The sequence below is a fragment of the Lithobates pipiens genome, unplaced genomic scaffold (assembly GCF_037356315.1).
Source record: "Lithobates pipiens isolate NorthernLeopardFrog02 unplaced genomic scaffold, aLitPip1_a1.2 Scaffold_110, whole genome shotgun sequence".
In the NCBI taxonomy this organism is placed as follows: Eukaryota; Metazoa; Chordata; class Amphibia; order Anura; family Ranidae; genus Lithobates; species Lithobates pipiens.
Window position 1 is genome coordinate 1,049,354 of NW_027507697.1, and position 25,355 is coordinate 1,074,708.

Sequence of the window (25,355 nt, forward strand, 5' to 3'; positions counted from 1 at the left end):
AAGATGGCCTAGGCTATAAGAAGATTGCCAAGACCCTGAAACTGATCTGCAGCACGGTGGCCAAGACCATACAGCGGTATAACAGGACAGGTTCCCCTCAGAACAGGCCTCGCCATGGTCCACCAAAGAAGTTGAGGTCACGTGCTCAGCGTCATATCCAGAGGTTGTCTTTGGGAAATAGACGTATGAGTGCTGCCAGCATTGCTGCAGAGGTTGTAGGGGTGGGGGGTCAGCCTGTCAGTCCTCAGACCATATGCCGCACACTGCAGCAAATTGGTCTGCATGGCTGTCATCTCAGAAGGAAGCCTCTTCTAAAGATGATGCACAAGAAAGACCACAAACAGTTTGCTGAAGACAAGCAGACTAAGGAGATGGATTACTGGAACCATGTCCTGTGGTCTGATGAGACCAAGATAAACGTATTTGGTGTCAGATGGTGACAAGCGTGTGTGGGGGCAACCAGGTGAGGAGGACAAAGACAAGTGTGTCTTGTCTACAGTCAAGTATGGTGGTGGGAGTGTCATGGTCTGGGGCTGCATGAGTGCTGCCGGCACTGGGGGGCTACAGATCATTGAGGGGACCATGAATGCCAACATGTACTGTGACATACTGAAGCAGAGCATGATGCAGGGCAGTGGGGGTTCCCCCCAGGTCCACATCAGACCCTTGTCTGAGCACGCTACCCGGCCAGCCAGGAAAGGAGGGGACGAGCGAGCGCCCCCTCCTGAGCCGTACCAGGCCGCGTGCCCTCAACATGAGGGGTGCCTTGGGGAAGGGGGGGCCGCGTGGCCCCCCCCAACCCAAAGCACCTTGTCCCCATGTTGATGAGGACAAGGGCCTCTTCCCGACAACCCTGGCCGTTGGTTGTCGGGGTCTGCGGGCGGGGGGCTTATCGGAATCCGGGAGCCCCCTTTAATAAGGGGGCCCCCGGATACCGGCCCCCCACCCTATGTGAATAATTATGGGGTACAATGTACCCCTACCCATTCACCTGTGTAAAAATAAAACACAACACACAAGGGTTAAAATAGATTATTGCACAGCTCCGGGGGTCTTCCGTCTTCGGGGGTCTTCTCGCCGGACTCCTCCGCTATCTTCTGCTAGCTCTTTTGCTAGCGGAGGAGCCCGGCTTTCTTCTTCGCCGCCGCCCTTCTTCCGACCTCGGGGGTCTTGTACTTACTTTTGTGAAATACTGTATATCTGACAGGATTCATGCAAACTGCTTAGGGGAGACCCGGGCAATAAGTACAAAGCAAAACTGAAAAAGATTAAACAAGCACAAAAAGACAACATACTGTACTTGACACAAAGGAAGCTAGGTACATTATACCAGATGAGACTATTACACCGATCATCTACCAGGTGCCCAAAATTCAGAAAAGGAAGGCTCATAATAAGTGGGGTAGGTTCCCTGTTTGCAAGGCTGGGGGAGTATTTAGATTGCTTCATCCAACCCCTGGCCCACAAAATGCCAGCCTACTTACTAAAAGATAGCAAGGACCCCATAAACATAATAAAAGCAATACAAGTTAATGAAAGATGTCTGCTAGCTAGTGTGAACACTCGCACTACACTTGTAATTCCCTAGTGTGTTGCAAAATATACCTGTGGTGTTCTGAGGAAAGAGGAACACTGCTGCTGCTCACCAAAGAATAAGTGTAGCACCAGGTCCTACAGGCGTAGGCAAAAGAACAAGACAATGGTGTCTACATGCAGTGTCTCTTGTTGTATCAGAATGGGCAAGTGCCCGCTCACCAATCCCAACAACTCTTGGTACTGAAAGGTGAAGTGGAGGCTCTGCGATAGGCCTCTGTACAGCCTGGCTCAAGGGGGGTGCAGCCCTGTGACACACCCCCCTGCAGCTCGGCTGGATCTGGCGTGGACGTGTGAAGAGCGACCTCCAAGCATGCCGTTGGACCGCCAGAAGTAGCTGGCAGTGGATGCTCCCGCACCCGCGCGCAATGACTCTCTATTTCTCCCTGTAGCACAGGCCGCGACTGGGCCACCGCACACTCTGATGCAGAGTCTCTTGCTTGCAGTTCCTGGCCAGGGTCCCAAGATAATGACCCCACCCTTACACAGGCTTTATATAACCTCTCCCAGCATCCTGTTCTCTTTCTCCAGCCAGCTGGTATTTGTAGTCCAAAACAGTCCAGCTGAGTGCCAAACTTGGCTCCCTGGACTACATGTCCCAAAATACTTTGCTTCAATCTTAGATCTTCAGGATGTGATGATATAGAGTCCGGGCTGAACACTAGGAGAGAACCGCTTCACAGTACTAATGCTGCATAGTGTCTCCTGACAATGCAGGTAATATTAGCCAGCTCCTGGCTACAGGGTGTAAATGAGGTCATGGGGCTCATTCACATGGGCACTGTGGTCTGTAGAGAGGCAAATCGGTATTTATTTTTAAATGTGGCTATTGCTTCCAGCATCCCGTCTCAGGACATCCCCCTCCCCCCTTAAAAAAAAAAAAACAGCACATTCATCCCCTTAGTATAAATTCTGTCTGCAAGCCAAAATTCTCCCCAAACAAAGATGCAGATGTAGTAAGGTCTACGGCCTTGTCCAGTCTAATGAGGACCTCCAAGGCCAAAGACAGCCGCCATCCTTCAATATGTGGTGAAGGTCATTGGGCGCCAGACACTTCTTGGATGTAAAAGAAGTTTTATTTCTCTTAACAGTCCTTTTTTTGGATTTTTGGGGGAAAGAGGGTCAGGGCCAGGACACCCTTAGGTAGTTGCAAATTCAATTGGCAGACTCTGAGAATTCAATAAGAGAACAGCCGTGCAGGGAAAGGTCCCATCAAGAAGCCGCATCTGCACATGCAGGAATGCCGTCTCCTATGGTAACAGTCTTTAACAGTTCCTAACTCCAACGTAACAGTTCCTTCAGCTTCACTACAACTGCCTCTTGAAGTTCTTCAACACTGAGCTCCCGGTCTCTCACTAGACCCTCTGATTCGCTGACTCTCTTGAGCTCCTCCAAGGTTTGTGGTGGTATCTCCTCAAGTGTCACCCCCACTTCCCTGCTGTGTCTCTAGCTTGGCACTCCACATACTCCTCAAGCTTCACCCCCGCTGACCGGCTCGGTCCCTGGCTTGACACACAAGGCTGTCCTGCAACTGCAAGCCTCACCTCTGCTGGTTGGGTCCCTGGCTTGACACACAAGGCTGTCCTGCAAGCCTCACCTCCGCTGGTTGGGTCCCTGGCTTGACACACAAGGCTGCTCTGCAAGCCTCACCTCTGCTGGTTGGGTCCCTGGCTTGACACACAAGGCTGCTCTGCAAGCCTCACCTCCGCTGGTTGGGTCCCTGGCTTGACACACAAGGCTGCTCTGCAAGCCTCACCTCCGCTGGTTGGGTCCCTGGCTTGACACACAAGGCTGCTCTGCAAGCCTCACCTCTGCTGGTTGGGTCCCTGGCTTGACACACAAGGCTGCTCTGCAAGCCTCACCTCCACTGGTTGGGTCCCTGGCTTGACACACAAGGCTGCTCTGCAAGCCTCACCTCTGCTGGTTGGGTCCCTGGCTTGACAGACAAGGCTGCTCTGCAAGCCTCACCTCCACTGGTTGGGTCCCTGGCTTGACACACAAGGCTGCTCTGCAAGCCTCACCTCTGCTGGTTGGGTCCCTGGCTTGACACACAAGGCTGCTCTGCAAGCCTCACCTCCACTGGTTGGGTCCTTGGCTTGACACACAAGGCTGCTCTGCAAGCCTCACGATGCTGGTTGGGTCCCTGGCTTGACACACAAGGCTGTCCTGCAAGCCTCACCTCCGCTGGTTGGGTCCTGGCTTGACACACGAGGCTGCTCTGCAAGCCTCACCTCCGCTGGTTGGGTCCCTGGCTTGACACACAAGGCTGCTCTGCAAGCCTCACCTCTGCTGGTTGGGTCCCTGGCTTGACACACAAGGCTGCTCTGCAAGCCTCACCTCCGCTGGTTGAGTCCCTGGCTTGACACACAAGGCTGCTCTGCAAGCCTCACCTCCGCTGGTTGGGTCCCTGGCTTGATCACCACCTGAAGTTTCCCGATTCTCCACCGTGCCGTTCGGTGAGAATGTGGTTCCTTCACTTGCTTCAGTTACTCACTGAGGTCCCCGGGAATAAGGTGGATGGTCTCTTTGTGGTGACAGCTTCCCCTCTACCTCTGACCACATCAGGTTCTCCGGCCGACAGAACCGTCACTTCTGGTTGGACTGCAAGTTGCAATCCCAACCCTGCGCTGCTCTCTTGCTTCTGGATAGGCTCTCAGACAACCTGGCAGACAGATGTCCCCGGGATAAGACCAATCTCCGGCCTAGCAGCCCGGGCAATCCACCACACGTCCACCCAGACAGCCGTCCAGGTGGCACAGAACCCAGATCACCCGACCTCACCCAAATATATAGGTTCTCCCAGCAGGCCAAGGAATTCAAGAAAACCCCTGCCCATTGGTTGGGATACCCCATATACCCATAAGCTGACCTTGGGCTGCCCTTCTCGTATCTAGTACCACTAAGTACCCGGCCACCTAGTGGGAGAAGACAATAGCGCAGCAATGCCAAACTTAGGGAGAAATCAACAGATCTCTAACAATCGACCAAGATAACTACTCCTGGCAAGTACATTTTTGAGGAGCTCCCTGACTGAACCCCAGGGTGCTACACAAATATTCCCCCTCCCAGCACAAATCTCCCCCCAATTCCCCCTCCTATCAGAAATCTCCCTCACCCCCAAAAAAATCACCCGCCTAGCACACATCCTTTCTTCTCGAATTCTCCATCTTAGCACAAATCTTCTCCCCCAAATCCACAATTCCTCCCAATCCCTCCTACCAGCATAGAACCCCCCCCCAGCAAAAATATCCCCTAAATCCTTCCTCCTAGCACAAACCCCCATCCCCCCTTCCAGCACAAATCCACCTCAATCCCTCCTCCCAGCACAAATCCCCCCCCCCACCAATCCCCCCCAGGTCAAAAACCCCCAATCCCTACTCCTAAGACAAATTCGACCCCAATTCCCCCACTCAGCACACATCTCCCCCAAGCCCTCCTCCTAGCACAAATCCCCCCAATCCCTCCACAACCCCCTCCCAATTATCTTTCCCGGCACAGATTCATCCCCCCCTACCCAAATCCTCTCAGCACAAAATCCCCCCTCTTAGAAGGAATCTCCCCTAATCCCTCCTGCAAGCAAAAATCCCCCCCCCCCAATTCCTCCACAACCCCCTCCCAATTAACTTTCCCAGCACAAATTCATCCTCCCTATCCAACCTCCCCAGTACAAATCCCCCCTCCCAACACACATCCCCCAAATCCTTCCTCCTAGCACAAATTCCCCCATCCCTCTCTTGGCCCAAATCCCCCCCCCATCTCCTCTCCCAGCACAAATCACCCCAGTCCCTCCTCCTAGCACAAATCCCCCCAGTCCCTCCTCCTAGCACAAATTCCCCCACCCCTCTCTTGGCCCAAATCCCCCCCTTCCCCCCTCCCAGCACACATCCCCCTCCCAGCACACATCCCCCAAATCCTTCCTCCTAGCACAAATTCTCCCATCCCTCTCTTGGCACAAATCCCCCCCATCTCCTCTCCCAGCACAAATCACCCCAGTCCCTCCTCCTAGCACAAATTCCCCCCAGTCCCTCCTCCTAGCACAAATTCCCCCATTACTCTCTTGGCACAAATCCCCCCATCCCCCCTCCCGGCACACATCCCCCAAATACTTCCTCCTAGCACAAATTCCTTCTCCTGGCACAAATGCCTCCCCCATCCCCCCTCACAGCACAAATCACCCCAGTCCCTCCTCCTAGCACAAATTCCCCCCATCCCCCCTCCCAGCACAATCCCCCCCATCCACCTTCCCAGCACAAATCTCCCCCCCATCCACCTTCCCAGCACAAATCTCCCCCCCATCCACCCTCCCAGCACAAATCTCCCCAGTCCCCCCTCTTAGCACAAGTCTGCCCCAATCCCTCCTCCTAGCACAAATCCCCCCAATCCCTCCACAAATCAACAACCCCCTCCCAATTAACTTTCCCATCATAAATTCATCCTCCCTACCGAAATCCCCCCCGAACACAAATCCCCCACCAACCCTTCTAGTACAAACATTCCCCCCAATCCCCCCTCCTGGCTCAAATCCCCCAAACGTTCCTACTAGAACGTATTCCTCCTAGTAAATATACCCCCCCCCCATTACACTTCCCAGCACAGATAGCTGCCAATCCCCCCTCTTGCACAAACCTCCCGGCACACAATATTATCCCCCCTCATTGTGTACAATTTTCTTGTAAGCTCAAACCCCCCCTTCAACCTACAGGGGGAAACCACTACAAAGCCAGGAGGAGGTGCCCTGCGTTGTACTCTCCTGTCAGAACAACGCTTGTCCATGCAGCACGAGGCGGGATCGCTCTTCGATCGCATCGGACTGTACACACACAAAGTTTGATTACCGCCCCCTCCTCCTCCAAGGGCTGCTCATCTCCCGACAGCAGGAAATGTGGTTTGGGGTCATTAATCAGAACTGAAGTCTGGGTGGGCACAGCTAGATCTGATCACGTCTGTGTCTCTTCCTCCAGCAGCTGAAAGCCAGCGGGAGGAAGATGGGGAGAGACCGGCTTTCAGCTGCTGGAGGAACAGGGAGAGGATTACCCTACCCTGCCCCACCGACACGCGTGCTGTCCGGGCCCCCTACAGGAGTACCGGTGGTTGTACTGACAGCGGCCCGGGGCATCAGTATCCCCCCTCACCCCCCCTCCTTTTATTTATCTGAGCCCTCAATCGAATGTCTGCAGCTCTTCTCTTCCCTCACTTCCGGATTTCTTTGGCTTTGCTGGGGCACTGGGAGCCATTGGCTCCCATCCTGTCAATCAAAGCCAATGACGAGGAAGCAGGGGGCGGGGCTGAGTCCCACTGTCTGTGTCAACGGACGCAGCAGCAGGGCTCGGGAGAGAGCTCACAGGAGTGCCCCCACGGGAAGCTTCCTGTAGGGGGCACTGGACGGAGAGGAGGAGCCAGGAGTGGCGGCGGGGACCCGAGAAGAGGAGGTTCGGAGCTGCTCTGTACAATTCCATCATCGCACACAGCAGGTACATATAGAGATGTTTGTAATTTAAAAGAAAAAAAAATACCTTTACAACCACTTTAACCACTTGCAGGCCGCCCACCGCGCATATACTGCGACAGGGCACCCGCTCTGCGCCAGATCATGTATCTAGTACGTCATGTGACACGTCCGGGTTTGGGGCGTGTGCACGTGCGCCACCGGCATCCCGCTCCCGCTGTGATCACACAAAACGGGAGCCCAGTGATGGGTACCGGGGACTCGATGTCCGCCGGCACCCGCGGATTACACAGCACACAGGCAGAATGACAGTCTGTCAGAGGGGAAGGCATGGATCCTGTGTCTCTGCAAAGCAGGAACACGCATCTTAACCTTCCCCTAATCAAGCAACTCCCCCCGGCAGTGAGTAAGCACAGGCTAGGGACACATTTAACCCTTTGATCGCCCCTGATATTAACCCCATCCCGGCCAATGTCATTAGTACAGTGACGGTGCATATTTTTTTAGCACTGATTGCTGTAGTAGTGTCACTGGTTCCCAAAAAGTGTCAGTTAGTGTCTGATTTGTCCACCACAATATTACACTTTACCACGTGATCAGCCGTGTCCAATCACCTCCTGACAGGCCTGTGCTGATTGTTTACCAGTGCAGCCCCCCCGAGGATGCCCACACTGGACCACCAGGGACGCCACCAGGACCACCAGGGATGCCCACCACTAGTCACCACCATGTATGCCACCCATGTCCACCAATCAGTGCTAAACAATGCCTGCCAATCAGTGATGCCCATCAATACCATCCATTACCAATACCATCCATTGGTATACATCAGTGCCACCTATCAGTGCCCATCCGTGTCACCTATCAGTGCCCATCCGTGCCGCCTATCAGTGCCCAGCAGTGCTGCCTTTCAGTGCCCGGCAGTGCTGCCTTTCAGTGCCACCTATGTGTACCCGTCAGTGCCACATATTGGTGCCCATCAGTGTCACCTTATCAGTGCCCTTCAGTGGAGGCGAAAACGTACTTATTTACAGAGTTTTTTAACAGAAACAAAACAAAAAAAAAGTTTTTTTCAAAAAAAAAAAATTTTGTTATTTGTTTAGCAGAAAATAAAACTCCAGCTGTGATTAAATACCACCAAAAGAAAGCTCTATTTGTGGGAAGAAAATGATAACATTTTTATTTGGGTACAATGTTGTATGACCGCGCAATTGTCATTCAAAGTGCGACAGCGCTGAAAGCTGAAGGGGTTAAATTGTCACACTTTTTTTGTTTATAGAACAAAAAATAAAAGCCGCAGAGGTGATCAAATACCACCAAAGGAAAGCTCTATTTGGGAAATGGACAAAAAAAATGTATTTGGGTTCAGCGATGCACGACCGCGCAATTGTCAGTTAAAATAGTGCAGTGCTGCATTGCAAAAAATGGCCTGGGTCAGGGGGGGGGGTAAACCTTCTGGAGGTCAGGGGGTTACTATCCTGGCTTCTTAAAAACATAATTACATAACCGTGCAGGAAGGAGATTGCATAAAGCATAAAAACCAAGCTGACGTGTAGCCACCAACCCAGAGATCTTCCATAGAGGAGGTGGTGGGGTGCGGGTCGGACCCCTCGTCTGGTACAGGTAAGACCCCATCCTGAAGAAGTCATACTTATAAGTATGGACGGGCGCCGCCACTTCTACTTCTTACCTGCTCTGTGCAGAGAGCACCGCCTTGCTCTATATGCATTCAGTTAGTTAGCTTGCTATATACACTCAGCGGACACTTTATTAGGTACACCACTTCAGTTGCTTGATAACACAAATTGCTAATCAGCCAATCACACGGCAGTGTACGCGAGTCTGCGAGTGTACGTGGGTCTGCGAGTGCGCGTGAGTCTGAGAGAGCACGTCGGTCTGCGAGTGCACGTGGGTCAGCGAGAGCACATGGATCTGCGAGTGCACGAGTCTGCAAGTACATGTGGGTCTGCGAGTGCACAAGTCTGCGGGTGTACGTGAGTCTGCGAGTGTACGTGAGTCTGAGATAGCGCGTGGGTCAGCGAGTGCACGAGTCTACGAGTGTATGTGAGTCTGCGAGTGCATGAGTCTGCGAGTGTACGTGAGTCTGCGAGTGTACGTGAGTCTGCGAGTGCACGGATATGCGAGTGTACGTGAGTCTGCGAGTGCACGAGTCTGCGAGTGTACGTGAGTCTGCGAGTGCACGGGTATGCGAGTGTACGTGAGTCTGCGAGTGCACGAGTCTGCGAGTGTACGTGAGTCTGCGAGTGCACGAGTCTGCGAGTGTACATGAGTCTGCGAGTGCACGGGTATGCGAGTGTACGTGAGTCTGCGAGTGCACGGGTATGTGAGTGTACGTGAGTCTGCGAGTGCACGTGGGTCAGCTTAAAAACATAATTACATAACCGTGCAGGAAGGAGATTACATAAAGCATAAAAACCAAGCTGACGTGTAGCCACCAACCCAGAGATCTTCCATAGAGGAGGTGGTGGGGTGCGGGTTGGACCCCTCGTCTGGTACAGGTAAGACCCCATCCTGAAGAAGTCATACTTATAAGTATGGACAGGCGCCGCCACTTCTACTTCTTACCTGCTCTGTGCAGAGAGCACCGCCTTGCTCTATATGCATTCAGTTAGTTAGCTTGCTATATACACTCAGCGGACACTTTATTAGGTACACCTCTTCAGTTGCTTGATAACACAAATTGCTAATCAGCCAATCACACGGCAGTGTACGCGAGTCTGCGAGTGCACGTGAGTCTGAGAGAGCACGTTGGTCTGCGAGTGCACGTGGGTCAGCGAGAGCACATGGATCTGCAAGTGCACGAGTCTGCAAGTACATGTGGGTCTGCGAGTGCACAAGTCTGCGGGTGTACGTGAGTCTGCGAGTGTACGTGAGTCTGCGAGTGCAGGAGTCTGCGAGTGTACGTGAGTCTGCGAGTGTACGTGAGTCTGCGAGTGCACGGGTATGCGAGTGTACGTGAGTCTGCGAGTGCACGAGTCTGCGAGTGTACGTGAGTCTGCGAGTGCACGGGTATGCGAGTGTACGTGAGTCTGCGAGTGCACGAGTCTGCGAGTGTACGTGAGTCTGCGAGTGCACGAGTCTGCGAGTGTACATGAGTCTGCGAGTGCACGGGTATGCGAGTGTACGTGAGTCTGCGAGTGCACGGGTATGTGAGTGTACGTGAGTCTGCGAGTGCACGTGGGTCAGCTTAAAAACATAATTACATAACCGTGCAGGAAGGAGATTACATAAAGCATAAAAACCAAGCTGACGTGTAGCCACCAACCCAGAGATCTTCCATAGAGGAGGTGGTGGGGTGCGGGTCGGACCCCTCGTCTGGTACAGGTAAGACCCCATCCTGAAGAAGTCATACTTATAAGTATGGACAGGCGCCGCCACTTCTACTTCTTACCTGCTCTGTGCAGAGAGCACCGCCTTGCTCTATATGCATTCAGTTAGTTAGCTTGCTATATACACTCAGCGGACACTTTATTAGGTACACCTCTTCAGTTGCTTGATAACACAAATTGCTAATCAGCCAATCACACGGCAGTGTACGCGAGTCTGCGAGTGCACGTGAGTCTGAGAGAGCACGTTGGTCTACGAGTGCACGTGGGTCAGCGAGAGCACATGGATCTGCAAGTGCACGAGTCTGCAAGTGCATGTGGGTCTGCGAGTGCACAAGTCTGCGGGTGTACGTGAGTCTGCGAGTGTACGTGAGTCTGCGAGTGCAGGAGTCTGCGAGTGTACGTGAGTCTGAGTGCACGTCAGTCTGAGATAGCACGTGGGTCAGCGAGTGCACGAGTCTGCGAGTGTACGTGAGTCTGCGAGTGCACGAGTATGCGAGTGTACGTGAGTCTGTGAGTGCAGGAGTCTGCGAGTGTACGTGAGTCTGCGAGTGCACGAGTCTGTGAGCGTACGTGAGTCTGCGAGTGTACGTGAGTCTGCGAGTGCATGAGTCTGCAAGCGTACGTGAGTCTGCGAGTGTACGTGAGTCTGCGAGTGTAAGTGAGTCTGCGAGAGCACGTGGGCCAGCGAGTGCACGTGGGTCTGCAAGAGCATGTGGTCTGCGAGTGCACGTGGGTCTGCAAGTGCACGTGAGTCTGCGAGTCTGCAGGTGCATGTGGGTCTGCGAGAGCACGTGGGTCAGCGAGTGTATGCGGGTCTGCGAGTGCACGTGGGTCTGAGAGAGCACGTTGGTCTGTGAGTGCACGTGGGTCAGCGAGAGCACGTGGGTCTGCAAGTGTACGCGGGTCTGCGAGTGCACGTGGGTCAGCGAGAGCACGTGGGTCTGCAAGTGTACGCGGGTCCGCGAGTGCACGTGGGTCTGAGAGAGCACGTTGGTCTGCGAGTGCATGTGGGTCAGCGATTGCACGTGGGTCAGCGAGAGCACGTGGGTCTGCGAGTGTACGTTAGTCTGCGAGTGTACGTGAGTCTGTGAGTGCACGAGTATGCGAGTGTACGTGAGTCTGCGAGTGCAGGAGTCTGCAAGTGTACGTGAGTCTGCGAGTGCACGAGTATGCGAGTGTACGTGAGTCTGCGAGTGCATGAGTCTGCGAGCGTACGTGAGTCTGCGAGTGTACGTGAGTCTGCGAGTGTAAGTGAGTCTGCGAGAGCACGTGGGCCAGCGAGTGCACGTGGGTCTGCAAGAGCATGTGGTCTGCGAGTGCACGTGGGTCTGCAAGTGCACGTGAGTCTGCGAGTCTGCAGGTGCATGTGGGTCTGCGAGAGCACGTGGGTCAGTGATTGTATGCGGGTCTGCGAGTGCATGTGGGTCTGAGAGAGCACGTTGGTCTGTGAGTGCACGTGGGTCAGCGAGAGCACGTGGGTCTGCAAGTGTACGCGGGTCTGCGAGTGCACGTGGGTCAGCGAGAGCACGTGGGTCTGCAAGTGTACGCGGGTCTGCGAGAGCACGTGGGTCTGCAAGTGTACGCAGGTCTGCGAGTGCACGTGGGTCGGAGAGAGCACGTTGGTCTGCGAGTGAATGTGGGTCAGCGATTGCACGTGGGTCAGCGAGAGCACGTGGGTCTGCGAGTGCACGAGTCTGCGAGTGTACGTGAGTCTGCGAGTGCACGAGTATGCGAGTGTACGTGAGTCTGCAAGTGCAGGAGTCTGCGAGTGCACGAGTATGCGAGTGTACGTGAGTCTGCGAGTGCAGGAGTCTGCGAGTGCACGAGTCTGCGAGTGTACGTGAGTCTGCGAGTGCACGAGTATGCGAGTGTATGTGAGTCTGCGAGTGCAGGAGTCTGCGAGTGCACGAGCATGCGAGTGTACGTGAGTCTGCGAGTGCAGGAGTCTGCGAGTGCACGAGTCTGCGAGTGTACGTGAGTCTGCGAGTGCATGAGTATGCGAGTGTACGTGAGTCTGCGAGTGCACGGGTATGCGAGTGTACGTGAGTCTGCGAGTGTACGTGAGTCTGCGAGTGTACGTGAGTCTGCGACTGCAGGAGTCTGCGAGTGCACGAGTATGCGAGTGTACGTGAGTCTGCGAGTGCACGAGTATGCGAGTGTACGTGAGTCTGCGAGTGCATGAGTCTGCGAGCGTTCGTGAGTCTGCGAGTGTACGTGAGTCTGCGAGTGTAAGTGAGTCTGCGAGAGCACGTGGGCCAGCGAGTGCATGTGGGTCTGCGAGTGCACGTGGGTCTGCAAGTGCACGTGAGTCTGCGAGTCTGCAGGTGCATGTGGGTCAGCGAGAGCACGTGGGTCTGCAAGTGTACGCAGGTCTGCGAGTGCACGTGGGTCGGAGAGAGCACGTTGGTCTGCGAGTGAATGTGGGTCAGCGATTGCACGTTGGTCAGCGAGAGCACGTGGGTCTGCGAGTGCACGATTCTGCGAGTGTACGTGAGTCTGCGAGTGCACGAGTATGTGAGTGCACGTGAGTCTGCGAGTGCAGGAGTCTGCGAGTGCACGAGTATGCGAGTGTACGTGAGTCTGCGAGTGCAGGAGTCTGCGAGTGCACGAGTCTGCGAGTGTACGTGAGTCTGCAAGTGCACGAGTATGCGAGTGTATGTGAGTCTGCGAGTGCAGGAGTCTGCGAGTGCACGAGCATGCGAGTGTACGTGAGTCTGCGAGTGCAGGAGTCTGCGAGTGCACGAGTCTGCGAGTGTACGTGAGTCTGCGAGTGCAGGAGTCTGCGAGTGTACGTGAGTCTGCGAGTGCACGAGTATGCGAGTGTACGTGAGTCTGCGAGTGCATGAGTCTGTGAGCGTACGTGAGTCTGCGAGTGTACGTGAGTCTGCGAGTGTAAGTGAGTCTGCGAGAGCACGTGGGCCAGCGAGTGCACGTGGGTCTGCGAGTGCACGTGGGTCTGCAAGTGCACGTGAGTCTGCGAGTCTGCAGGTGCATGTGGGTCTGCGAGAGCACGTGGGTCAGCGAGTGTATGCGGGTCTGCGAGTGCACGTGGGTCTGAGAGAGCACGTTGGTCTGTGAGTGCACGTGGGTCAGCGAGAGCACGTGGGTCTGCAATAGGGTTCCCACGTGTCCCGGATTGCCTGGGATTGTCCCGCAATGGACATCTCTGTCCCTGGTCCCGGGCACCTTCATTCCGGGACAATACAGTGTCCCGGAATGAAGTAGTGAACACAGCCAGTGCAGCCACCCTATTAACTTCATTTGCGGAACTGGTTGCTAGGGCTGGCCCCGCCTGGCGTCTAGTAACCAGTGACGTCAGCACAGTGAGGTCGGGAGCGACGCATGCGCCTAATGCTGCCCTGCTCTTTCCACCCATCTTGGCAGTCAGCACCTCTTCCTTCTCCGGCACCCGACGGCATGCAGTAGGGAGTCAGAACAGTGTCTCCCGAGTCCCTGACCAGCCCACCTGCTGTGTGTCAGCCTGCCCCACTGCTGCTACTGATGGGGTGGCAGGCGGTGGGTCTGGTTACCAGTGATGACCGTGCCAGGACGCAGGAGTGGCAGAGGCTGCCAGGCTAACCCCAGAGCAGCACAATGTATCCAGACTCCGTTCCGGAACACCTCCTCCCTGCACTTCACCGCAAAGACTGAGAGCAGGTGGCACCGACAAGGAGCTGCAGTAAGCCACACAGGCAGGGGCAGTACAAGGGGGATGGAAGGGGCACCTGCCCTGGGTGGTTTTCCAATATGCAGTGAGGGGGGTGCATTGGGAGCTTCCATGGTTCTCCTGCCTCATTGCCAGGAGTGACTGTTGTTCTCCCTCATTCTCGGCACTGTAATGATCCTCACTCTTATCTCTCAGTCTCTTATCTGTGCAGTTATAAATCTGTCTCCTGTAGCCTGTGCCATGCCCACTGTATGCTTCTACACTGCACATGGAGGAATGCCACCCTAGCTGAGCTCTCCTGGAGTCCTGAGCAGTGAATAGTGATAACAGAGAACCGATCTTTTAGCAGCAGACGACAGAGACAAGAACAGCTGAAAGATCCATTCTCTGTAATCACTATTCACTGCCTAAGAGAGGGCTCTGAAATTCTGAACACCTCTGTGCTCCCCCTTCTCCCTCCAGTTATTGGATACTAAGTCCACTGTGGGGTCCTAACCCCCAGCTCCCAGAGGAGGACAGAACTTCCCATGTTACACACTTGCTCCTCATCCAATCTCCCACTGTGAGCTACAGCCATAGAGGGCACACTAATGTAAAGGGGAAGGAGGGGGGCAAACTAATGTAAGGAGGGTGCGCTCTTATGTAAGGACAGGGCACACTAATGCAAGGAGGGGGCACACTAATGTAAGGACGGGGCACACTAATGTAAGGAGGGGGTGCTTTTATGTAAGAAGGGGGCACACTAATGTAAGCAGGGGGCGCTCTTATGTAAGGACAGGGCACACTAATGTAAGGACGGGGCACACTAATGTAAGGAGGGGGTGCTTTTATGTAAGAAGGGGGCACACTAATGTAAGCAGGGGGCGCTCTTATGTAAGGACAGGGCACACTAATGTAAGGACGGGGCACACTAATGTAAGGAGGGGGTGCTTTTATGTAAGAAGGGGGCACACTAATGTAAGCAGGGGGCGCTCTTATGTAAGGACAGGGCACACTAATGTAAGGACGGGGCACACTAATGTAAGGAGGGGGTGCTTTTATGTAAGAAGGGGACACACTAATGTAAGGAGGGGGCGCTCTTATGTAAGGAGGGGGCACTTTTATGTAAGAAGGGGGTGCTTTTATGTAAGAAAGGGGCACACTAATGTAAGGAGGGGGCGCTCTTATGTAAGGAGGGGCACTTTTATGTAAGGTGGGGGTGCTTTTATGTAAGGAGGGGGCATACTAATGTGCTCCCTTACATCCTCCAGAGAGTCCCCTTACAACCCTGGAAGTGCCACTAAGTACAGTAGTACTAAGGGGGCACCCTGGAGGAGGATGTAAGGGGGGGATAGACCTGCTGTAGTCCCTATGAAAAGTGATCCTAGCACCCACTTATGATCTTGCACACAGGCCCACTGATTTAATAATATGCCACTGCTCCAGCCTCAAAAATTGGCCAAAAAAAAAAAGTATCAAAAATTATCTTTTTTTTTTGGGGGGGGGGGGGGGGTGTCCCTGAATGGAAGTCTGGAAATGTGGTCACCCTAGTCTGCAAGTGTACGCGGGTCTGCGAGTGCACGTGGGTCAGCGAGAGCACGTGGGTCTGCAAGTGTACGCGGGTCTGCTAGTGCACGTGGGTTTGAGAGAGCACGTTGGTCTGCGAGTGCATGTGGGACAGCAAGAGCACGTGGGTCTGCGAGTGCACGAGTATGCGAGTGTACGTGAGTCTGCGAGTGCACGTGAGTCTGAGATAGCACGTGGGTCAGCGAGTGCACAAGTCTTCGAGTGTACGTGAGTCTGCGAGCGTACGGGAGTCTGTGAGTGTAAGTGAGTCTGCGAGAGCACGTGGGTCTGCTAGTGCACGAGTCTGCGAGTGCACGTGGGTCTGCAAGTGCACGTGAGTCTGTGAGTGCACGTAAGTCTGCAGGTGCACGTGGGTCTGCGAGTGCACGTGGGTCTGTGAGTACCTGTGTATTGTTTTGTTGAGTATTAGTGTCAGGAAGCTAGTTGGTGGGTAATTTGGACAGGGTATAATCCCCAATCCTCATTAAACCCGGCGGGTGTGGAGATGTGACTCGGTGTACATCTTGTGGCATGTATGCCTTCCTTGATCATCCAATCGAGGGCGAATACTGCTGTGCAAAATGTAAGCACATTGGTTGATTGTATATAGCAGCGGCGGCGCGTCCATAAGGGTGCACGGGCGCCGCCCCCTCTCTTCTGCCACCCCTCTAGCACCAATAGATAGATTCATGCATTGCATGAATCTATCTATGGCCGCCGCTGCCACCCCCTATTCAGGCGCCCCTTTTCGGGCACAGGGCGCCTGAATTACAGCAGCGGGGGGTGGTTCTGAAGCACCTGATTAGAGCAATGGGCTCTAATAGACGTCAAAAAAGGTGACCTGCAAGCGCCATGCTGGGCACCAGGCGTCCTATCATAGCAGAGGACGAGAAGAGAGGATGGGAGAAGACATCGAGGAGCTGTCCCATGAGACAGGTAAGTGCAGACGGCGGGCGGGCGGGGGCACACTGGCAGAATTTGATGTGGCACGGTGGCGGCGTTTGATGGGGCACAGAGGGAGCAATTGATGGGCATAGTGGCGGCAATTAATGGGCACAGTGGGAGCAATTGATGGGCACAGTGGCTGCATTTTATGGGGCACAGTGGCTGCATTTGATGGCACAGTGGCTGTGTTCAATGGCACATTGGTGGCAATTGATGGGCACAGTGGTTGCGTTTGATTGCACAGGGGTGGCAATTGATGGGCACAGTGGCTGCATTTGATGGCACAGTGGCGGCAATTGATGTGCACAGTGGCTGCATTTTATGGGGAACAGTGGCTGTGTTTGATGGGGCACAGTGGCGGCAATTGATTGGCACATTGGCTGCGTTTGATGGGCACAGTGGCTGCATTTTATGGGGCACAGTGGCAGAAATTGATGGGCACAGTGGCTGCATTTTATGAGCACAGTGGCTGCATTTGATGGCAAAGTGGCTGTGTTCAATGGCACATTGGTGGCAATTGATGGGCAAAGTGGTTGCGTTTGATGGGCACAGTGGCTGCGTTTGATTGCACAGGGACGGCAATTGATGGGCACAGTGGCTGCATTTGATGGCACAGTGGCGGCAATTGATGGGGCACAGTGGCAGCAATTGAGTGGCACAGTGGCTGCATTTGATGGGGCACAGTGGCAGCAATTGAGTGGCACAGTGGCTGCATTTGATGGCACAGTGGCTGCGTTTGATGGGCACAGTGGCTGCATTTTATGGGGCACAGTGGCAGAAATTGATGGGCACAGTGGCTGCATTTGATGGCACAATGGCTGCATTTGATGGGCACAGTGGCGGCAATTGATGGGCACAGTGGCTGCGTTTGATGGGCACAGTGGCGACAATTGATGGGCACAGTGGCTGCGTTTGATGGAACAGCGGCTGCATTTGATGGGCACAGTGGTTGCGTTTGATGGGCACAGTGGCTGCATTTGATGGGCACAGTGACTGCATTTGATGGGCACAGTGACTGCATTTTATGGGGCACAGTGGCTACATTTGATGGGCACAGTGGCTGCGTTTGATGGGCACAGTGGCTACATTTGATGGGCACAGTGGCTGCGTTTGATGGGCACAGTGGCTGCGTTTGATGGGCACAGTGACTGCTATTGATGGTGCAATTGATGGAGTTTTTTTTTTCAGAATTTTTCAGTTTGTTTGCACCCCCCCCCAAAGATTTTGAGCACCACCCGCCACTGGTACACATCCTCCAGTCTAGCTCCTCCACATAAGCTGCAATGGATTAGAACCCCATAATAACTTACATATGGATCCCAGAGCCACATGATACCATTATCAATATGGCATAATGGGCGTGTATATGAATATAGAGTTGGAACACGTCTTCTAGTGAGCTGGACACGTTTGGTGGCCGGGGGGTAAGTACCACTCATCAGGAGCCAGCGGGTGATCAGAACTATAATATAAAGTCTTCCATAAGGACCAAAACCTATTAGGGAGAAACTACAAGACATCCGTTTGGACCAAGCCCTACTAAGCTGTGTGTTGGAGGTGCATTGCAAGGAGCTGGAAGTCCACCGGGGACATCATTCACGGGAACCGTGGGAATGTGATCCGTGACCGCAACCTGAAGCACCATCAGAGGCGGACGGGTGAGGAAAAGGAGGGGGGGGGGGGTTTATATGAAGCTCATGGTAACTAAATGTATAGAATAGTGGATAGTAAAATATTTAATAACACATGGATACATGTTTACATGCATTACATTTCATAGAAATGCACACTTCCAGAGTGCCCATTTCTAAAACCGCAATATCTGATAGTAACATATTTATTAACATTAATCACATGATAAGATTATGGAATCCGCCAACATTCATGATTGGATATACACATATTGAAAGACAGCATCTGCACGGTCTATGGTCTTTCTGATCCCGGTCACAATAAAAATTGTATATATGAGCACATATCTTAATGAGCGTGTAATGGAAGTACACGACATCTGGTAGCTCAACGCGTTTCGCGTCTGTAAGCCGCTCTTCAGGAGCAGACATGTGATGTATCTGCAATGGTAGAGTAAATGAACTAAGTAATCTAGCTTGTATCAAGGGGAGGGTAGATAGAAAACAAGATCACTTACAGGTGAATGTGCACTTAATGGCATAATGTCAGGGGCCGTGAGCCAACCCGAGGGCATCAGTATCGGGGAGCTGAGGGGGCATGTTCAGCGGCGGTACCCATCACAGACAACGCCCCAGGCAGAACCCGGGCACACCGAGCACTCGTGGTGTGAACATGGGAAGCATCGGTGATGAGTGAGTCAATCAAATGAAACCAATATTGGGGCTATGTGAGTGAATGAATAATTAATAGTGGGCAGTGGCGTAACTAGAACCTTCAGGGCCCCCGATGCAAGAAACCATGAAGGGCCCCCCTGAACCCCAGCCAGGGCCCTTCCCTCCGAGTCCGGCGGTGGAACTCCAGGGCGTGGTCACAGATATAACCTTTGTGAGCCCCGTAGTTCCACCACTGGCATCAGTCGTTTTTTTTATTTTTAGGTGCCCCATTGGGGGACTGTCCCTAGGCAGGATGGGGTCCCCGTCCCCAGAAGAGATGAGGAGAACAGACATCGGACTGAGCGGCAATGCATGGAGCAGGAGAGGGGTACTCTGAGGAGCCGGCCGAGGACACAGGTCATGCGGGGAATGCACAACTAAAGAGCAGCCAGTGCGATAGTCGAGCATGGAGCTCTGCTAGTCACCCTCCACCTCCAGCCACCCGTGTGCATGGTGCACTGGTACCCCTAGCTGCCTATGCTGCTGCCGGCCATATGTAGAGGGGGCTGCATGGGCCCCCTGCAGCACAGGGCCCAGTTGCGGTCGCGACTGCTGCACCCCCTATAGTTACGCCCCTGATAGTGGGGGGTGGACTGGATAGTAAAGATATTTAGTGCAGAAATGAAAACTGATATTGTTGGGACTTATGCCGCGTACACACGACCGGACTTTCCGTCAGAATAAACTCTGACGGTCTTTCCCGAACGGACTTCCACTGAAACGGACTTGCCTACACACGATCACACCAAAGTCCGTTGGTTTAGAATGTGATGACGTACGACAGGGACTAGAATAAGGAAGTTCAAAGCCAGTAGCCAATAGCTGCCCTTGCGTCGTTTTTTTGGTCCGTCGGGATAGCATAGAGACGAACGGTTTTCCCCGATAGGAATTGATTCCGTTGGAAAGATTTATAACGTGTTCTATTTCTAGGTCCGTCAGAAATTTTGAAGCCCCCACACACGATCGGAATATCCGATGAAATGATTCAGTCGGACCTTTTCTGCTGGAAAGTCCAGTCGTGTGTACGCAGCGTAATCAGGAGTGGAGGTGGAAGACCATAATAGAAGGTCGCCACCAAGACTCCCAGGTTGCAGGAGAAGGGAAAGTGGGGGGAGGGATGAAAGGAAGGGAATGGCTTGTGAGGGTCTGATAAATACCTGGTGCTTGAAGGGAGGGAAGGAAACCAGGCCAATGTGCAAGAGAGCTCAGAGCAACCCAGACCCCACCAGGGCGGTTGCGTATAAATGCACGCCGCCACAGACCAACCCCCAGCGTCACACACATGAGCATGGCAGGGGGAGGGGGGCACCGACACCTGGGCGTCAATTCGCCCGGCAGTTGGCGCCATCGCAGCCTCACCCAGGTGCTTTGCGCAGTCATGTTGAAACAGGAAGAGGCCGTCCCCAAACTGTTCCCACAAAGTTGGGAGCATGAAATTGTCCAAAATGTCTTGGTATGCTGACGCCTTAAGAGTTCCCTTCACTGGAACTAAGGGGCCAAGCCCAACCCCTGAAAAACAACCCCCACACCATAATCCCCCCTCCCCCCACACCATAATCCCCCCTCCACCAAATGATTTGGACCAGTGCACAAAGCAAGGTCCATAAAGACATGGATGAGCGAGTTTGTGGTGGAGGAACTTCACAGAGTCCTGACCTCAACCCGATAGAACACCTTTGGGATGAATTAGAGTAGAGATTGTGACCCAGGCCTTTTTGTTCCATCAGTGCCTGACCTCATAAATGCCCTTCTGGAAGAACGGTCAAACATTCCCCATAGACACCCTCCTAAACCTTGTGGACGGCCTTCCCAGAAGAGGTGAAGGTGTTATAGCTGCAAAGGGTGGAGCCAACTCAATATTGACCCCTACGGACTAAGACTGGGACACCATTAAAGGTCACGTACAAGCATCCCAATACTTTTGATAATATAGTGTATGTGGTGCCTCAGAAGAAGACGCACCTCCTTGACTCTCCATATATATGTATATATGTACAGTATCTCACAAAAATTAGTACACCCCTAAGTGAAAACCCCTAAGCCCAAAGTGTCAATATTTTGTGTGGCCACCATTATTTTCCAGCACTGCCTTAACCCTCCTGGGCATGGAGTCCACCAGAGCTTCACAGTTTGCTGCCGGAGTCCTCTTCTGCTCCTCAAAAATGTCAGGGGTGTACTCACTTTTGTGAGATACTGTATATATGATGATGTCATCGATGGGATAAGACCCGGGTCCACCTTGGGCACTCTTGCCTCCCCCTTCCCTCCCCACTTCCCATTTTTACCACTCTACACCTCTTTCCACTTCCCCTCCTCTCCCTTAACTGTATTTGCTTCCTTTTCCTTTACTTATTTTGCATTTTGCTTGGGGGACATGTAGGCAGGTGCAGTCTACTTTCTCCACTGCAGGTGGCACTCTTTTGCTGCAGCACTGTTTTTGGAGAGGGAGTCAAAAGGAACAAAGTTCCTCTATGGTTCCCTGGATCACTGGGCAAGCTATCCTATTGGATGCTGCTGCCCAATGTGACTCGAGCAGCCATCTTGGGTCAGGTAGAGACTATTAAAGGCCCTGGCTCACAGGTTTGGTGCACATTTTGCAAGTTAATAGAGCAGGGACAGTTACCCCGCCTGTTAGGGACAGTACTAGCGGTAAGAGAAAGGTTCTCGATGAGGAGCGAAAGCATAAGCTCGCAATTCCTTGGACACCATCCAGCTTGGGCACTAGATGGCCAGGCTGCACTCTATACAGATGCTGAATTCCCGCTCTCTGCACATTACTGGCGTCTGTGAGTGCACCCGGTTGGGCATCTTTCCTACTGGGTTTGTTGTGAACTGTTTTCCATTGCACCTCACTGTCTGAATTATTGCCGCACCCCACCTACACTCACATGATCATTCTTTTGTCACACCGGGATGAACGTTCATCTGAAAACTCATAGTGCCATCCTAATTATGTTATGTAGCACCCCCTAGCTGTGTTGCTAGAGTGCTAGCATTTTTGGTTAGCATAGGTAAATTGTTCGGGCTTGGTTGGCAGCCAAGCCTGGTGTTTTTCTGGGTCAGGGTAATGACTCAGGGAGGACTGAATGACTCACAGGCAGCATCTCTGAGACCTCCCCCTACTTCTAGAAACTTGCAGGAGATTCTTGAAGGATGGGAGTGGAGGTGAGGAGTAGCTGCCTGGAGTATTCTGAAGGCCCTGATGGGTTGGCAGGTAATAGGCCCCCTCAAATACTCCGGGTCAGCCCAGCTGGGGGCAGTGGAGTTTGGGTGGAAGATGGAAATGGAGTGTTAGGCTATTGGTGGCCCTTGAGGGTGCCCCGTAGTCTGGGGAGGTGACCTTGGGCCCGGGCCCGGGTGCAGAAGGGACCCTTTTTACGACACGCATATCTATTGTCGCTGGTGCGGTTCTATTTTTGTGTGGGGGTCTGTTGCTGCTAGGTAGGTATGTTGTTGCTGGGGGGGGGTCTTATGTTGTTAGGGGTTCAATTGTTGCTGGCTAGGATCTACTGTTGTGGATGAGGTCCAGGGGCGGACCGACAACTCATGGGGCCCCCAGGCAATCAGAGATTATGGGTCCACACAGTATACACAAACACACACACACAGTATACACAGACATGTTTCTATTGGCTGAGAAGATACTGGAGAGGCGGGGCAGCTATAATCTCGGGATTTGTAGACCAAAAGGATGTCGGTAAGGGAGATTTCAAAGACAGATGTAAAAAAACACAGACCTTTACATACTGTCCCTGGTTTTACTAAGGCTGGCAACCCTGATGGGGTCTCTTAATGGCCCGGGGCCCTCGGGCAGTGCCCGAGTGGCCGAATGGTCAGTCCGCCCCTGATAAGGTCTATTGTTGCTGGCTGTTGGATGGTCTATTGAGGCTGACTGCTGGGAGATATATTGTTGCTGCTGGAAGTCTATTGTTGCTGAGGGGGGTCTTATGTTGCTGGGGGATCATTTGTCGCTGGCTAGGAGCTACTGTTGAGGATGAGGTCTATTGTTGCTGGTTGTTGGAGGGTCTATTGAGGCTGACTGCTGGGAGATCTGTTGTGGCTGCTGGGGTGGGGTCTATTGTTGTTCACTGTTTTACTATCTTTCTTGTTATCATTAGCACATTCCATAAAAATGACTTAGTAGCACAAAATGCTATTTGGTTCTGTATTCTCTAAAAGGGGCGGTACATAGGGGTTGGAACAAAGGGATGGTGCTCAGAGGTAGGTAGCGGGCAGAGACGAGGGGCTGCTCAGAGGTTGGTTCCTGCACTTGTTCTCTGAGAAAGAAAGCCCTGATTATGTGACTTGTTATATCTCCTATGTGTAACACAATAGAAATACCATAATGATCAGACACACCCACTAACTGTGTCAATTCCTTTACAGGGAAGCAAAATGTCAAATTTCAGCCATGAGACCGAACCAGACGTCTTTTACAGCCATGATCACATGTTCACCATCCTGCTTTTCTCTCTCACCACCCTCGTGGGTGTCCCTGGCAATGCTCTGGTGCTTTGGGTTACCGGAGTGAAGATGGAGCGGACCGTGACCACCATTTTGTTTGGGAACCTTGCTGTGGCCGATATCATGTGCTGCTTGTGTCTTCCATTCAGTGTAGTGCAGTTCTTCTACCCCTCGTGGCTGTACGGTACTGCCCTCTGCAAGATTTTACCCTTTCTCATTACCCTTAACATGTACACCAGTGTCTTCACCCTGGTGGCCATCAGCATTGACCGATGGATTCTGGTTGTCCGGCCGGTGTGGGCCCAAACTCACCGAAGAGTGCGCACGGCGTGGATGATATGCTTGGCTATTTGGGTGTTTTCTTCTGCGATGAGTCTGCCTCCCGTCATCTACCGTACAACCGAAACTTCGGACAACATGAACTTTTGCTTTTCAGAAGATCACAACAAATATGCCGTCACTTTTACCCATCTAACCTTTGGGTTTCTGATTCCTCTTATAACCATTTCTGCCTGTTACATCTCTCTGGCTATTAAAGCATACAACATCCGATTATTAAATGTAGGTAGAAGAAGCACCAAGGTGGCGCTAGGCATTACGGTCGCATTTTTCATCACCTGGGCCCCCTACCACATCGTGGGCGTTGTCTGGCTTTTCGAAGACAATCACGTCGTTGTAATCCTGGACCTTTTCTCTCAGTCTCTGGCGTTTTTCAACAGCTGTATCAACCCGATACTCTACGTCTTCATTGGGAAAGATATGAAGAAAAGGGTGAGACAGTCCATCCGTGGGCTCATGGAAAGTGTGTTTCATGAAGACCCATCAACCTTGAGGAGCTCAGATTCCAGAAGGAGCCAGAGTGGGGAGGGCACATGTCTGGAGGGGCTGTAAGAGTGAAGAGCCGGGGTGAGATGCCAACCTACGGCAGCAGGGCTGGACTGGGGAAGAAATTTGGCCCTGGACTTCATCCAGACCGGCCCACTTACATTTTGAGTGTCCCATCAGCGCCCCCCTACATCAGAGTGTCCCATCACCAGCCCCCTTACATCAGAGTGTCCCATCAGCACCCCCTTACATCAGAGTGTCTCATCAGCACCCCCTTACATCAGAGTGTCCCATCAGCGCCCCCTTACATCAGAGTGTCCCATCACCAGCCCCCTTACATCAGAGTGTCCCATCACCAGCCCCCTTACATCAGTGTCCCATCAGCATCCCCTTACATCAGAGTGTCCCATCACCAGCCCCCTTACATCAGAGTGTCCCATCACCAGCCCCCTTACATCAGAGTGTCCCATCACCAGCCCCCTTACATCAGAGTGTCCCATCACCAGCCCCCTTACATCAGAGTGTCCCATCACCAGCCCCCTTACATCAGAGTGTCCCATCACCAGCCCCCTTACATCAGAGTGTCCCATCAGCACCCCCTTACATCAGAGTGTCTGATTAGCAGCCCCCTTACATCAGAGTGTCCCATCAGCGCCCCCTTACATCAGAGTGTCCCATCAGCACCCCCCTTACATCAGAGTGTCCCATCAGCGCCCCCTTACATCAGAGTGTCCCATCAGTGCCCCCTTACATCAGAGTGTCCCATCAGCACCCCCCTTACATCAGAGTGTCCCATCAGCGCCCCCTTACATCAGAGTGTCCCATCAGTGCCCCCTTACATCAGAGTGTCCCATCACCAGCCCCCTTACATCAGAGTGTCCCATCAGTGCCCCCTTACATCAGAGTGTCCCATCACCAGCCCCCTTACATCAGAGTGTCCCATCAGGGCCCCCTTACATCAGAGTGTACCATCAGCGCCCACTTACATCAGAGTGTCCCATCACCACCCCCTTACATCAGAGTGTCTGATTAGCAGCCCCTTACATCAGAGTGTCCCATCACCAGCCCCCTTGCATCAGAGTGGCCCACTGAGCCATTGGCCCACTGGGAAACTCCCTGTAGTCCCAATGGCCAGTACATACCTGTACGGCAGTAAGGAGTTGGACAAAATGATG

At 53.1% G+C, this 25,355-nt stretch overlaps 1 pseudogene; it reads left to right on the forward strand.

Moving 5' to 3' along the window:
- The first annotated feature begins 10,310 nt into the window (after nt 1-10,310).
- LOC143961310 (C3a anaphylatoxin chemotactic receptor pseudogene) lies at nt 10,311-24,850 on the forward strand (annotated as a pseudogene).
- The last annotated feature ends 505 nt before the right edge of the window (nt 24,851-25,355 follow it).